Below are 17788 nucleotides of genomic sequence, written 5' to 3'. Positions count from 1 at the left end.
GATATTTGCTGGATGGTGTGAGCAATCAGGCATTTAGTAAGGGAGATTCTTGTGGAAATAAAAAGGAGAACAAAGACTAATGGTTGGAGCAGACTATGAACCCAGTTTCTGAGTCCAGAGGACAGCCAGTCAAGAAGGTTCCTAGACATTGGCCTCAAGGCATCTTTAGATGGTGCAATGAGGATGGCAGTGGCAATACGACAGATTTTCCAATTCAGAGTGAGAATTTTTTTTTTTTTAAGGATTGCCACCTGGGCTAACAACTGTTGCCAATCTTTTTTTTTTTTTCTGCTTTATCTCCCCAAACCCCCCTGTACATAGTTGTATATCCTAGATGCATGTCCTTCTAGTTGTGGGATGTGGGACGCCGCCTCAACGTGGCCTGACAAGCGGTGCCATGTCGGCGCTCAGGATCCGAACCCTGGGCCGCTGCAGCGGAGCGTGCGAACTTAACCACTTGGCCACGGAGCCGCCCCGTGAGAATGTTTTTGGTGGTGGCATAGACATTAGAGAGAGATTTTGGTAAGATCATCCATAGTCATGGTTATTTTCCGGAGCAGGGCATAGAAGATGCGGGAGTTCCAGTGAACTTCCTGAGTGGCCCACGTGCCTACACCTTCAGGCATGAAGGTTGCCCATACATCCGAGTGATGTATTCTTTGAAGTTTGTATCAGGTCATCTGTCTTCAGCTCACAGGGCTTCTTCAGATCCTAGGGGAAAGCCTGGCTACAAGACAATCTAGAGTCCCACTAAAGGTCTGGGCAATTCAGTGACTCCAGGTTAGGAGGTTGGGAGAAAAATTGGAAATGTTAGTTTGGAGGGTTGTAGTCAGATATTGAAGGAAACTGCAAAAGTTTTAATTTGGCGAGGGCTGAAAATTTGTGCAAGATGACAGGATCTAGTGCAATTTATAGGAAAGTAACAATAACATGCAGCTTAGAAAGGGGTGGAAAAATAGCTCAAAGACAATGAACAGGACCGGAATCTGATAATGCACAAGTCCATGCCATAGTTTCTCTTGAAACATAAAATTTCTCTCCATAGTCACCTCCCTTTTGATCAACGACAATCAAAGTAAGAATATTATCAATCACAAAATAAGTTTGGTCTCATTAGGTTTGGCCTGATTATTCACATAGCTGCAGCAAGAATGGCAATTAACTACAAAAACCTTTTTAGGTTTGCTTGACTGGAAGTTTTTATAAGGAATTTCAGACTGGACTCTTAAAGGCTTTTTGAATCTAGGAAGCTGGGCCAAGAATATGTCACCAGATTTTACCCGTTGTACTCATAGATTTGGAGGAATTCCTTTCCTTGTGAGGTCCTCAACATATCCTATTTCCCAACCCTACTGGAAGTGACTTTCCTTATTCACCTTTAAAGCTGGGAATTTATAAGCCAGGTATCAGGCTGTTTTTCCCAAGAGGGCTTTGTAAGCATTAGCTCCATAAAATTGACCTTAGTTCCTTAAGGCTGTCTGGTCATATCTGATTCTATGCACATCATTCTCAAATATGACATTCAAAGCCTTGGTTACATAATCAATATTTCTAATTCTGTTCTGTTACAAGGAAAACAGATTTTAACCAACCTATGCAAATAATTATATTGCCATGAAGGAATACTCAAAGGTTTCTGAATTCTAGGGGGATCATGCAGGGAGAAAAAGATAAACGTATATTTCTGTTTACAAAAGCATAATCTACTAAATTTTTATGAGTTATAGGTAGCTTAAGAGAAAAGAGAAAGGGGTTCCTTATGGCCAGGAATTAGAACATTAAAGCATCAGTAATATTCAAAACAAAACCCATAGTCATCCTTCATCACTTCTTAGAGTCCTGTGGGATTAATTCTTTTCCTTTTTTTTGAGGAAGATTAGCCCTGAGCTAACATCTGCTGCCAATCCTCCTCTTTTTACTGAGAAAGACTGGCCCTGACCTAACATCCGTGCCCATCTTCCTCTACTTTATATGTGGGACGCCTACCACAGCATCGCTTGCCAAGCGGTGCCATGTCCGCACCCAGGATCTGAAGCGGTGAACCTTGGGCCGCCGAAGTGGAACATGCGCACTTAACTGCTGTGCCACCGGGCCGGCACCGGGATTAATTCTTGTCCTGCTTGATCTTGGGTTAGCAGTCTCATGAACCCAACAGCTTCTCCTCTACAGTTCTGGAAATCCTGACTCAGTCCATTCATATGGTTTGCTCAAAGTTGCTACAGTAATGTCCTCAGAAGCCTACATCATCCTTTCTGTGGGTCTCTGAGACAATCCCTTTTTGTTGAAGATGAAGCACTCTGGCCTGTAGTTGCTTGCAAGAGCTTTCATGGAAGCATCGGATTAAAACAAAAACTTAGGGCTGGTCCCATGGACCAGTGGTTAAGTTTGCCTGCTCTGTTTTGGAGGCCCAGGGTTCGCTGGTTCAGATGCTGGGCACGGACCTACACACTACTTATCAAGCCACACTGTGATGGCATCCCACAGAGAAGAACTAGAATGACTTACAACTAGGATCTGCATCTATGTACTGGGGCTTTGGGGAGAAAAAAAAGAAAGAAAGAGGAAGATTGGAAAAAGATGTTAGCTCAGGGCCAATCTTCCTCACCAAAACCAAAAACTTATCTGTGGATGACAAAAGACGTAAAATGGGATGTCTAAAGATGTAATGAGAATCAACTAACAAAATAATGCAATGGACAAGGATATGGTTGTTTCTGTGGCATACAACATTAAAAAACCCCTGGAATTTTGATCAATAACACTCAGGCATAGCAGCATCAGGACGTATCATGGACATCAAAGGCATTGACACATTTCTAGGACTTTCATATAATTTTTGAAATATTTGTATTAACATTTCCCCATACAAACATAACTCCAGGGAAGGTTAAGTATCTTTTCTTACTTGACAACGCTTGCCGTGCAATTCAACATATCAGAAAAACGTAATTACTTTTTGCATCTCTCTTTTTATGAGGTGAAAGATCCTTTGTGACTTTCCAGGGGACCTCTGGGAAATCACACATACAGTTTTAGGTGTAAAAGATCATTAAGGATTAGATTTTGGGAAGGTGAAATATCAAATGTTGTCAGGAGGGTCGAACAGCTGGTTGAATTGGGTCATAAGTCATCAACAAACAATGCTAAGCAGCCTATTTAACTGAAGTGGCAATAAAAGATTTCAGAAGCAAATATAGGAGGTAACAGAATTGTAAAAAAAAATCCTTAGCTCTTTTAAAAAGGAGAAGACTTGGTTCTTTTAAATAATTAAGGATGTGATAAAGTCAACATAAAACAGGAAATTATTCTGACACAGAGTCTTGACTTTCTAGATGGATTAGTCAAAAGGCAAAGAAAACCTTTTACAAACTCTTATTAAGAGTAGACCAATAACCCAAGAAAATTTTGTCTTTTTAACAGAGAGAAAACCAAACTCTAGCTTTGCATTGGTATACTGTTGATACTAAAGCTCGTTTTTAAAAGCCCATAAAATTTTAGCAGGCTTAGATTACTAGAAATTAAATTCTTTTTCTGCAAAACTGCTACAACTTTCCATATCCATTCTGGCTTTGTCCTACACTTTCTTCTTTCTCATTCTGGAACAACCAGCTGACTTATTTTAGGACAAAATTGCTCTTCTTTTTCCTTAACAAAAACACATCCTATATACCGTGCATACCTTGTCTACAAAGTTGTTTCCCTTTCTCCTTACTGATTCTAGTTGTTTCATTTAAACGCACTGATTATAATTTTTAACTATTAATACCTTTTATTTTATAGAGAAAACAAACAGATAATTGTGAACTATATGTCATAAGCCAGCATTTTATAGAAGACTGGAAAAGCTTATGAATGTACCATCTCACAATTTTTATAAGGATTTGTTTCCTTATGGTCCTATTTTTCAATGTGGCAAAAAAGATGATGTTTATTGACAGACTCAAATATCTAGGCTTTCTGTACCACATAGAATAAGAAGCTAAAAGTATATAAACTTAAATTTATGCTTAGTAGTTAATGGTTCAGTATTTAATCTTACTCAGAAATGGTTTAGATATTTACTGAATATCTTTTACTTAATTTAGTATAAGTCTAAGATTGTAAGTTACCAAAAATATTTTAGAAACTATTTTTTAAGCAGACATATTATAAAACATAATTAGTCTTGAAATAAACCAATTGTACAAGATGGCAGCTTTGAGGTAGCCCACCCACAGCTTCCCCGAGCCAACAGCCTCCAATCAGAGCACACTGAAGCCTTCCCTTTTTCCTGCTGTACAGCTTTCCCACTCCTCTGTCTGTATTGCGTCTCTGTCAAGTGCAAGTGACGGTAACTGGCTCCCTTCCTAGAGTAAGCTCTCAATAAATAGCCTTTGCCTGCTCTCATTTGGGTGGTCTTCATTTACTTCCACACACTCATGAGAAACCATTTTTAACATCTATTTTGCTATTTATGAGCTTCTCATATCATCAGTGAAAAACCTCTTTTTAACATTCATTATGCCAATTGGCATAGTTCCTGGTATAGCAGGAGATAAAGATAAATGAAGTATTTGTTGTAGCTATGTCCGGAATGTGGCCTTTCTGATTAAATACAGAATAGCCAGACTCAATCTGTTAAACAGATCTCCAGTTACCTCATTTTCTGCCTCAGAGCTTCCTATCTTACCCACAGTAAACTCAACCACCTGTAATGCCCCATGTGACCCAACTGTCCCCACACTAATATCCCCTCCTCCCACTCTCCCGGCCATCCATTTGCACTCCAGCCAAATGGGCCTTCTTGCTGTTCCTTTAATATTCCTGTCCTCCTTCTCTCTCAGGGCCTTTATACCTTCTGCCTAGAGTGTTCTTCTCCCAAATATTCACATGGTTTGCTCCCTCAATTCTTTCAAGTCCCTGCTCAAATGTCCGCAAGTAAGTGAGAACTTCTCTGACCATCCTACCTAAATAGGAACCTGTCTTCTGATCAACTTGTATCCAGGAACCCCTGGTTCTCTAACATGGCTCTCATCCCTTACTGTACTTAATTTTGCTCCTTAGAAGTTTCACTATTTGACACATTATATGTTTAGCCATTTGTTGTTACTTTATGGTGTATCTCCTTCCAGTGAGATTTATGCCCCATGAAGGCATGGACTTTTTCTGTTTTGTTTACACTTTATGTTCTATACCTAGAACATGGCCCAACACCTAGTAGGCACTCAGTATTTCCTTGTTCAGTGAATGCCTATACCGCTGGACTTTTCAAATATGTGAACCTTTTTCTTGATTAAGACAATCTAAATTACATGTCCATCCTCTCCAATAAGGTTCTCAAGCTTGGCACTGTTGGCATTTTTAGGCCATGTAAGTCTTCGTTGTGGGGGCTACCTTGTGCGTTGCAGGACGTCTAGCAGCGTGCCTTCCTTTGACCCACTAAATGTCAGTGTCAAGCCCCCAGTTGTGACAACTGAAAATGTCTTCAGACGTTGCCAAATATCTCCTGGGGAGCAAATTTGCCCCTACTTAAGACTCAACTCAAATACAATATCTCCATCAAGGTTTGGTCCTTTTTCTCTAAGTCTGAATTAGGAACCCTTTATCTACACTTCTATAGTAGTCTGTATTTACCTCTATCTCAGTGTATGTGCGTGTGTCTGTGTGTGTGATTGTTTCGTATGCGTATATAGTAGCTGTCTCCTTTTTTGTCTACACCAACTGAGTGGTGGCATCTTTGAATGCAGGAATTGTGGCTTTCAATCTCTGTATCTCATGTATTTAGCACTGTTCTAAGGCACAGAGGGATCAACAAATGTTTTTGAATGAATGACACCAGCTTTCTTACTAGGTACAGCCACTGAAAACAGATTTGATATAAGCCTCCCCATTCTGGTAGGCTAGAAATCAACTAGGGCTTTGACAATTCTATGATATATAAACAGAACTGTGGAGCAGAAAATTCTGAGAAACGAAGGGCAGTGAAGATTAGAACTGAGTGTCCACCATAGGGAGGTAACATATCAAAGAGAATCATTCAGAAGTCAGTGTGAGCAGAGGGGCTCTGGTGTGTTTGAATAATTTAGGCAGTTCCACATCCGATGCACAAGGGGTGGGTAATTTTCTGCTCTATTTTTCCAGAACATGAAATGAAGCTATCACTGACATTATTTCTACTTCCAAAAGTGTTCCTGAGAAGGGAAATCTGAGATAAGTGATACGAAAACAAGCTTGTGAACTCATTCGTTTTCAATATTTCTGAGCTCTTTAAATGAAAGGAAGAGTAATTTGATTCTCTCATTTGGACTATTTCACTGAAAGTATGATGTGCAATTTTATGTTTTGTTTTTGGAAGTCTTTTGGTTTTTCTGTCTGATTTGATATTCTTTCCTGCTTTGCAAAACAAAAAAGAAAAAAACAAAAAAAACCTTGCCTACTTTATTCTGTATTAGTTTATCAAGTGTCCAAATAGATTTAACATTGTGATAATGACTGGAGCTAAAATTAAGTTGAACTAATTTTAAAATCACAAAAAATTTTTTCTAATATCACCATGTAGAGATTTAAGTATGCATCTTTTCAGGCACAGGAGGAGTCTGCTGAGCATTTAAAATAAATTTCTGGTGATAAGCATTGATGGGAGTAGAAAATGCAAGGCTTCTTTTAACCCTCAACTCAAAAAGTCTCCAAACATTCCATGAGAAAACTGAGTGGAAGATGGATAAAACATGCCTGGAAAAGACACAGAATAGTTTTTGCTCCTCAGGACCGAGGAGCTTAACCCCATATCCTTCCCATCCCTGGAAATGTCACGGAGCAATTTTGAATACCTAACATCATTTTATCCTTAGAAAATTCTGTGGAATAGACAAGACAGATATTTGTATCCCCATTTTATAGTAAAGAAAAATGATGTCCAGAGTGATAAAACGACTTCAATAAATCCTCCCTTCCAGTACGGATGTGTCCATTTAGTGGAAAGCAGCCATCCAGTCCTGCTTCGCGATGAAGACAGAATTTACCTGTTGCCCAGTGTCATGTACAGGTGGAGTAGTGATCTGCACCCTCTGTAGGCTCACTGATGTTCATAGTCAGATTTCATGAGATGCAGAGGGATTATGAAATGGTGTGACTATGCTGGAGCTCCTTACACATGCAAATAATCCACGTGAGACACAAGTGAGTCAGCTTCCAATGCCTCTTCCAAACTTTGTGCTTTGAAACATGCCCTTGAAGTGGAAGAGATCAGATTACTCATTTCTTTAGATGGTAGGTAGACCCTACTTCAGGAAGTTAAAGTAGAATGGCCTTAGTTTAGCATAACATTGAGCTGCCATCTCCACACGGAATCAGGAACTATAGCCTAAGAATCATGATTTTGTTTTTGATGCCCCCAATACCCTTCTACTTATTTCTGTATAGTAACTAACTGTGAAAGACTTCAAATGAAAATAGCTACGCAGAGTTGGGATGCTGAAAACACTAGATTCGCCTGAAAGAAGAAAGAAAAGTAGTGTGAGTCACCACTGTATGCGGCTATAAAGAAAAGAAAAAATCCGGTGAACCAGTCCTATTCCAGAGAACATTTAGAACAAAAGTGAGAACAGAGGAACTCCAACACTACCAGCCACGATCAGCACGTTCAGACTTGAGTGTTCTTTTCTCCAGTTCTGCCAAAAACTCAGCTGAAAGAAGTGGTACTGGGGGCCTGCACTCTTCCGTCTCCTCTCGTTACTCCAAATTCTACCCCTGGAACAAGTTGAATCTTTAAAAAGTGAAGTGAGTGGAAAACATTTGTGCTGTTCCTTATCATAGTATCACCATGATTTAGTGTTTTCTCTCGTACTTCATCAAATGCCAACAACAGCAGAAAAAACTACAAAAACTCAAGGCAGCCGTATGGAATTTGTGACTACTGTTGCTACAGATAAGGTATACTATTTCCATCATTTGCTCATGGTATTTCTTTAACATCTTGGACAGTGCTGCACAGACAGTAACTGCTTAGTAAATATTTGTTGAACGAAAGAATCAATGGGTTAATAAAGGAGAACTTGCTAGCAATGCCTCCTAATATTTCAGGTACTGCGTTATGTGCTAAGATATTATGATGAGCAAAAAAGACAGGGTCGGTGCCTTTGAGCAGCTTGGAGTCTAATGTGGGACACACCCATCCATGATCACATGTATACACAATTATGAACTGTGTTCAGTTCTGTGAAGGGGAATTATCTCTTGGAAAGTTTTCTACATTCTTTGCTAGGAAAGGTTTTGTTGCCTCAGAGAAATGGTTTGATTATCCTACAGCTGATCCAGTTGATCAATGTCCTCTTTTCATTCTATTTGCCAAGAAACTCAGGACTAATTTGAGTCTAATGTCAGAAATTTTGTTTTATGAGCAATATGTTTGTGTTCTCATTTTTATTTATCTTAATATTCTAGCCATTCATTCATTCATTCATTCAGTAAATACTTAGAGAATATCTATTATGTACCAGGATGCATGCTAGGCATACAGTATTGAACAAACATGGCCCTTACCCTCGTGGAGGGTACAGTACAGAGGGGAGAAAGAGATTAAATAGTAATTACACAAACAAATACAGTAACCACATGTGAGAAGTCTTGTGGGGAGATGATGGCACTATGAGAGGGGATAGTGGAGAAGGAGAAGGCAGACATTATCTATCCAAGGAACTGGTATTTTGAAGGGAGAACTGAAAGATGAATTGTGCAGATGATGAGAGAGGAAGAGTTTGCATGTGTGCGTGTGCGTGTGCACGTGTAGGGGGTGGCTTGAGAGCTGGGAGAGTAGCGGGCCCGGTGAACCACTGCAGGCAAAAGGGCCAAGTTGGCTTATGCTTATTGAGCTAAAGAGAGAGGGCAGCGAGGTGGCGTAGGAGGTCATGCAAAGCTCGGAAGCTGCTTTGATAATTGGATTTTTATTTTAAGATCATTAAAAAGCTGTTGAAAGGTTTTCATGGGAGAGGTGACATGATTAGTGTTGCATTTTCTTACATTTACTCTCTTAGCTGCCTGTGAAATGGATTGGAAAGAAACAAGTGGGGAGTTTTTAAAATGTTATTAAAAATATTGATATCACCCATTCTGGTTTTGTTTAAGATTTCACTAATGTGTATGACATTGCAACCTTTTTGTTTAAATTTATACTTTCTATTACCATAAGGAACATCCTCTCTTGTCCTATTTTAGTTGTTTTAAATAGGCCATTTAAACAGATCATTGAATGTTAGGGATTTTTCTGAGAGGAGACTTTGAAGGTAGATGACTGAAAGGAGAAAAGAGTAATTGGAAATAAGAAATGATGTGGAAAAAACAAAGAGGCTGAAGGAACCAAAAGTATTGTTCTACATGTGTGTTATTGTTAATGGCTGGCCAGAAGCACCTGAGCTGGACCGGTGATGTATTTTTGTTCAGCCAGGGACACAAAAGCCTCATTGCTAGTAGGACATCAATATATGCTTGTAGAATTAATTGACTAATTAATTCAGACATTCTTATCTTTTCCAAAAGCTCTTACACTCCATAAAAGAAGCTATCTTGGGGAAATTTTTCTTCTGTCTCTTTCTCCTGCCTTATCTCCCTGTTAGAGCAGAGACGATGGTGAGGTCTGTGAAACTATGGCTCTTGTTATCTTTTGGGGGTGAGGGGGAGAAAGGCAATAAAGCAATTAATACAGCAATATGGCCTTTTCTTTTTCCCACCAGGGAATCGATTATGTTTCTGTGGGTTCATTTTTGGTGCAACTTTATATACTCTCCTAGCCTGGAAAAAAGCTCTGAAGTTTGAAATGCTTAAATTCCATGATGGTTTTCTTAAGAAGACTGATAGAGCGTGCATAAGAATTCATGTTTGCAGGCAGAGACGAAGGATAACGGTGTCTCCACTTCAGTCCTGCTGTCACCTAGGTGGCTCATTTGCTCGATAATGGCTCTAACTGGCTTATTGGTCTCTTGCACATATTTGTCTGGCAATGAAATTGTTCCTCTCTCATTAGGGACGTGCACAATGTTGGACAAGAAGTGCCTCAGGCTATCTTTCAAAACTCTATCACAGCCAGACCATCCAGCAAAAACCTTTAAAAATGCACTCCATCTACTTCACACGCAAAGTACCCATGGCTAAATTAAGATGCTAATGACTGTGTTGATGACCCCAGCGTAAAGATGCTGGAGTGCTACAGAGAAGGAAATGCTTCTCCACTGCCAAATCTATTTAGAATATTTCAAACAACTGGATGTTTCATTTCTGTGAAGTCTCTTGCTCTGCATGTTTTCAATACAGAAAGATAAATTTTATTTTTTCATCACTGAAGACTATAATAGTTGTGACGAGTCAGATATGGAAATGGAGTGTTCTAAATGTCATCTGGATATCTTTCCTCCAACTGTGTGAAAAGAAGCACTCTTGACCTCCTGACCTCATCTCAGCTCCTCTGGGAGAGGACACTGAGATGTCGTGTCTAGATCCTGGGCCTTCTCATTTAGCCCTTATTCCTGTGCTCTCTAGTTACTCAGATCCTCTCTAGTGGCTCATATATTTCCATGAAACTGTGCCTTGTTCCAAAATATCTTCCTTCAAAGGCAAAATAAATTATTCCATAAAAAAGTTTTTAGTATAAGTTTATCGCAAACTTTCCATCCTCATATTCTAATCTTCCCATCCTCAGTCCACACCTGCTCCTTCATCAGTCTTCTCCCTCTCAACCAATGGTGCCTCCACCCACCATCAAGGCAGAAACACCAATGTTTTCCTCAATACTTCTGTCTTCTCCACTCCTCACATTTGACCATTAAGTCCCATTAATTGTAATTTAAAAATATCTCTTAAATCTGAGCTTTTCTTCATTTCCATGATTACCACTCTATTTCAAGACACCTCTTCTTCTGGTTGGACCAATATAATGCCCTCCTAATGTGTTAATATCTATATCTAATAATGGAGAGTTTACCAAGACAATACAAGTATTTATATTTCACAAGTAAGCAGGTGGAAAATATACTTTAAAAAAATTCTCAGGAATAAACAATGACAGATGTTCATGCTTTTGCATAAATTAATCCTCAAACCCTTGTTAGAATACTGAGAGTGTATAAGAAATATTGAGTAAATGCAGACCTATGACATTCCATTGGATGTGGTAGATATCTATTCTCTCTCTGTTTTATATTTCTAGTTCAGTCCCAATTAATATGTTATGAAGATTAAGTTTTAGATTTCACAAGAACTATGTCAAATAGGGCACAAACAACTCTATACATGAGTGAATGCTGGCTAAAATAAACCAAAAAAAATTGGAAACATAGTCAAGCTCAAAACCAAGAGTGAAGGGGGGCCGGCCTGGTGATGCAGTGGTTAAGTTCACACGTTCTGCTTCAGCAGCCTGTGGTTCACCAGTTTGGATCCCAGGTGCGGACATGGCACCACTTGGCAAGCCATGCTGTGGCAGGTGTCCCACATATACAGTAGAGGAAGATGGGCATGGATGTTAGCTCAGGGCCAGTCTTCCTCAGCAAAAAGAGGAGGATTGGCAGCAGATGTTGGCTCAGGGCTAATCTTCCTCAAAAAAAAAAAAAAATACAAAAACAAGAGAGAGGGGCCAGCCAAGTGGTTAAGTTCATGCACTCTGTTTTGACGGCCCAGGGTTTCACTGGTTTGGATCCTGGGCCAGGACGTGGCACCGCTCCTCAGGCCATGCTGAGGTGGCACCCCACACACCACAACTAGAGGCACTCACAACTAGAATATGCAACTGTATACTGGGGGGCTTTGGGGAGAAGAAGAAAAAAGAAAGAAAAAGGCAGGGAACATTGGCAACAGATATTAGCTCAGGTGACAATCTTTAAAAAAAAAATCAAGAGAGAGAAATCACCACGAGACAAAGTGAAGAAAGCATGCAACGTCAAAGCTGTGAGCAGCGGCTTCTGCCAACACCTCTATGGGGTTATTGAAAATATATTGAGGTCTTAACAGCTTGGTTCTGTGTTTTACATACACACAGAAGGAGAAATGTTTAGCCACAGATCTCAAAGGCCTTGGGAACTAGTACTAAGCTTCTTGCCTAAAGCCAGAATCATCAGGGCTGCCCTGGCCTTGAAATGAACACCAGAAAAGCTCCATCCACAGCCTCTAGGAAGAAGTAAGAAAGTTCACCTTCCATTAGCTTGTCCATGGGAGAAAAATATCCTTGAAAAATGAAAACTTCAAAATTATGTCAGATGAATGTGAGGGGTCGAGAAATTAAGAGCCAGTGAAATAGCTGGGACTTGCAGTGTTGAGCAAGGAACTGCTGTATCAGATATTTCCACAGTCCTGAACATATTTGACTTCCCCTCAGAGGAATACAGGATGACAGAATGAAGATGAGCTCATAGTGAAAGTGTTCCAATCACACAGAATGAACTGTTGTGGCAGAGCGTCACAGATCCAGTAAGTGGGAGAATTTAGATGCTTAGAACTAGAAACAACAAAATAGTCTCAAAGGAAGTTTACAAGAAGTTTATTTAAACTATCCAAAGAGATAAAGAACAGATAAAAACTATCAAAGACATAAAGAACAGAAGTCGTTAGGAACGAAAAATGTATAAAAAGAATTAGAAAATATGAAAAAGTCTGTATAGAAAAAATATTGCAAATGTAAATTCAACAGTAAACTGGACACAGCTGAGAAAAGAATTCATGAACTGGACAATAATTCTGAGGAAATCACTCAGGTGCACCATTGGCAGAGAAAGTGATGGGAAAGATTAAAATATTACTTAAGGGTATATAGAAGCCAGAATGAGAGCGAAAATATGTTTAGCAGGCAATATTTAATTAGTCATGGTTAGGAATTTTCTAGGGTTGAAGGAAAACAAATTCTTAAATTGAAGGAGTTTCAAACAGGAAAAAAAGTGAAAGCAAATCTCACACAGAGAAATCATGATAAAATGGCATGATTTTCTTTTTTTGCTGATGAAGATTTGCCCTGAGCCAACATCTGTGCCAATCTTCCTCTATTTTATATGTGGGTCACCGCCACAGCATGGCTGCTAATGAGTGGTATATGTCCACGCCTGGATACTGAACCCAGGCTGCCAAAGTGGAGAGCACTGAACTTAACCACTAGGCCATGGGGCTGGCCCCATAAGAATATATTTTAAATTGGCAGCACACATCTTTGTGGTAATAGGTCTCAAAATATAATGGGGTTACATCCTCAAAATGCTGAAGGAAAATAGCATTGACTGATAACTTAGCTTTTAAATTAAACATGCATGACTTCATCAAAATCAGTGAAATTTAGATTTTAAATTAAATGTGCATGATTTCATTAAAATCTACTCTGTATAGGCTGGGTTATTCTGTGGACTAAAATAAGTCTCAGTGGTCTAACACAATGAAAATTTATGTCTCATTCTTGCTAGTTTGCTGTAGGTAACTCTCCAGGTTAACTTTTCTCCATGCATTGACTCCTTGATTCTGGCTGCTTCTATCTCTTGGTTCTAGGACCTCACCATGAGGCCTCCATGGTTTTTGTGTAGCAGGAGAAGAAAAGACATGGACAGCTTACACCTGTTTCTTTTCTGCTTCAGCCCAGAATTTACATATGTCACTTCTGCTCACAGACCATTGGTCAGAACTAGTCAATTAGCCGCACCTAATTTTAAGGGAACTTAACACTGGGAAGTGTTTTCTTTCACTTGCCTGGAAAGAGAGACAAACCAGATATTATGAGCACTAATAATGTCTACCATAGTTCAGCTCTCTTGTCACCAAATTTTCAGTTTGCTCTTTTGTTAAAATGCAGAGCTAATCTCCTCCTTAGCTGAGAAAATCCAAATGTCTTATTCAGTCACAGGATCACGGTCTAAGTCCAGGATCTCTGGGGGATGCAAAGTAGTCCCACTATTAGATCCACGTGTAGCTCCTCTTGGCCAAGGGAGCTGTAATATAAAAGGTCTTCATGCTTAAAACACAATTTATGATGGCTGAATGAGTTTTGTTTGAGGATAATAAGTACTTCCACTCAGAAATGGGGCTAATATAAGACGCACGGTAGTTGCTGGTCTGAAACAACTCTGAAATCCTGATGATGGACACTGTGAGGCCATGGGGAATATTCCTTCAGCAGACCCTGATCTGGTCTCTGGAGGAGATCCCTTGCCCATTGTTTTCTGTATTCTCTGGCTCTACTCTGAGGGGAGGTGCTTCCTTTTGATCATTCCCTTTGGCCGTGTCTGAAGTGCTGTCAGGAAATGTCCTCCTTGGGAGGTAGACTGCTTTCTCATCCTTCTTCCTGCTTGTAGAATGCCGGATGCCCAAGGATTATTCTAAATCTTGAGCAGTTGCATGTATAGTATATCTCTGTCCAAACTTCTTAGGCTTCATTCGATTGAAGTCAGTTCCGTATGCCAATTATTACCTCTAGAGTTCTTCTCAAAGGAAGATTCTCCAGGTCTGCTCTACATGCTCTGTATCTTTGCCTTCTTCTCTGCACATCTTTTTCTCTCTCTTAACTTAGTGAGAGCTAAAATGCAGATGTCAGGCCCCTGAAGAATGGGTAATCCTTTATTCTCACCTTTGCGCTGAGTAACTTTACCCAACCAAAAAGTGTTATGGGATGTTTTTCCTCAAAGTCTTTTTCTCATTACATTTGATTGCTTGTGACACATTGTCCAACATGGCAAAGTCCTAAACGTCTGAATTGCTGTACTTCGTAGAGAGACAATCTGAGTTTTCAAACCATGGACTTAAGCCGTACCCATCTGCAAATCGCTGTGATTGTCTTGAGCTTTGCTCAGGATTTTAGATGTAATCCTGGTGAAAACTAACAGCTGGATTGATCCAGGCCATGGGTTTATCAGCTAGTTGTTGTAGAATAATAACTGGGAGAAAGACTTGAATATACTGGTAAGACAGTGTGACACATAATGGAGTAAAGAATATAAGCTAAATTAAGACAGAAGCAGACATAGCAAAGGGTCTGAAGAAAAGAAAATAAGACATCACAGGATTGGCAGTCCCTGTGCAGACGAGGGCAAATAGCTTTTCTTTTCGTGGATCCTGGGTCTACCTTCATGGAGGTTGACCCAGTGCAGATTGCGCAGCTGGAATTGTAGTTCCGGAAGGTCTGTTAATTTGTCAGCACAAAGACCAGCATTAAATGTTGATGCATTACCCGCCACCTCCCAGGCACAGGAGATTGCACTGTTCTTCCTGGGGGTGTTGCTATGGCTTACTGGCTGCTCTTCTCCTCAGATTATTGGTAATCCAAAATATTTCTAGCTTTCTGGACCAAAAAGACAAGGCAAAAGAGAGAGAGAGAAAATCAGAAATGAGTGTACCTTTGGCAGGTGTCACTATCAACAATGTCATCCCAAATATTTCGAGAAAGCATCAGAATGTGGTTATCAACACCATTATATATGTGTTGCTGTGTTATAGATGAAGATTAAATCTGGTATTGGAGCATTAATAATGGAAAATAATATGCAGACATAGGGACCTGATACAGTGTGATTTACATCATTAAGGGCTAGATGACAATATTTTTCTCCAAATTTTCTGTAAGAAAGTTCATCTTCCTGTCATCCCTTAGGATAATAACCCACCTTTTAAAATTTTATAGGTCAAACTCTCTTGACATACGTCTATGCAGGTTTATCTCCCAACTCAAACCCTGCTCCACCTTAATACAAGATACCCTAGGGCTGGCTTTCTGCCGCAGTGAATAGCATCCATGTGCCAGGGGGCTTCTAGCTCCCACAGCACAGCCTGGAGGCTGAGAGGAAGAAGGGGGGCCATACTATACAGTACTCAGGGACCATGCATTATCCATGCTTCATTCTCTTTTGCTTAGACCCAAAGTGCAAAGGGAAAATCAAACTTTATTATTTTATTAAAAAACAGAGACACTGATGACAGAGGAAGGAAAATAGAAAGTGTGCCCTGGACTATTTTCAACACTAGGATGAATAAAATAATTGCATTTCTGTCTAACTCATCTGTAAGTTGTACCTTTTCCATCTAATTTAAAGCTGTTGTCAATGAGCAAAAATGGGTACATGGCTTCCTCTCGTCTACAGTAAACAGGAAATCTGCCACGTTGTCCTGAGTATAATCAAATGCGTGTAAGCTAGCATCATAAATGTAGGCAGCCTTCAGCACAGGTTGATTCCACGCAACACGTTAGCTCATTGGCTCTGTGGTCTTACAAATGGCCTGGTCCAGAACTGGTCTCCTTGTGTTCAATCAGCTCTTTCAGGACTTGGGTTTGCCTGGGCTTTGTCTTGCCATGTACTCTCTGTCTGCTGGGAGTAAGTCACTCTCTTCTCCTTATAAATCCAATGGGAGGATCTCAACCCCGTTATGAAGTCAAGAATCAGTATAGATTCATGCTAGGACGTCACATCTTGCCAGTATGCATATAAGGCCATTTTTTGCTAGTTCTTGATGCAGATCTCTGAAAGGAAGGCAATTAATGAGAATATTGGATTCACAGACATCTCTGAGTTAGGAGGTTTATGGATGCTAGTGCTGTGATGATGGCTTCATCACTTGAAAAACACAGAGAGGATTTTTAAGAGTTCCTACATGAGCATACTACATATTACAATTTTCTCCTATAGGCTTAAATCCGCTCTAAAAGCTTGTTAATTGCGTAAGCTGCTCCAAGCTTGTTTAGATAGAAAATCCCCCTGAAAGCTGCGAGCTAAGTCCTCTCTCAGCATGGCCAGTTACACAGACCTGAGCATCAGTTCCAGAAAGTTATTTTTTAGGATGTCATTCAATGTTTCACCAATTCCCAGCACACTTGGTGCCCTGGAAATATCCTCTGTAAGCTCTCTTCCCCCTGAAGCGTGTATAAACAAATCTCATTCCTTGTTAGACGCTAATTATAACTGCCATATAACTGTGCCTCTGCAACTTTCTAAAAACATTATCCATATGTCAAGGTCTTCCCCTAACTGCCTGGTTGTCCTGATGAGAGAATTATTTCTTCTTACTCCTGCTGACTGCACACCATCTATTTTGTAAAATAAATACCTGCTATAGAAATACCTTCAGTACAACTCAAGATTACCAGCAATGGTCCAGTGATAATAATTGTAATAGATTGCCTTGAAAAAAACCATCATTGGCATAGGTTGTGTGAGGCTGGAAAATCTCCCTCGTCTTTGGTACATTTCAGAATTAACTCGTTTTATGTGGTAGTTGAGAAAACTTCTGGAAAACAAATAAACAAACCCAAGTGACATTGATAAATGGTTATACATATTTAAACATCTCTGAAGTCTTTGGGGGTATGTGAGGATGTTATGATGCAGGATTTCAAGGAAGAACCTGAGAGTGGATGAGAGAGGACCTAGGCTGAGAGAAGGAGATGGGTGGGTTAAGCTGAAGCTAAATTCTTAAGATTGTTGGGGAATCATGGTTCTGCACATAGTGTAGGGGCTCTCATTTTAACCTGACTCAGTATAATGGATACTGTAGTATGCTGCTGAGACCCCTACTGCAGGACTTTCCTCCAGCCGTCAAAATATTGGCAGCCAATGATAACAGCTGAGTCTGTTTCCTAGGACCACTCCTGGCTCCAAATGTCTTACCTTGAGTCCCTTTCTGGAAATTGCTCTCAGCAGAGGGGAGCTGCCTTGGTCGTGGTTACACTCTGATCTCGGTGGTATTGGCTGAGGCCTCTGTGACAATACATCTTGGTTCATTTTCTCCCTTTGTTTAAGCCCTCCTCCTTCACTTCCTTAGGGTAATAAGGGATCAGGAGGTCATATTACCCAATAGATGTCTTGCA

This window comes from Equus przewalskii, chromosome 22 (genome assembly GCF_037783145.1).
Source record: "Equus przewalskii isolate Varuska chromosome 22, EquPr2, whole genome shotgun sequence".
NCBI classification, from domain to species: Eukaryota; Metazoa; Chordata; class Mammalia; order Perissodactyla; family Equidae; genus Equus; species Equus przewalskii.
This window is presented reverse-complemented; position numbering follows the sequence as displayed.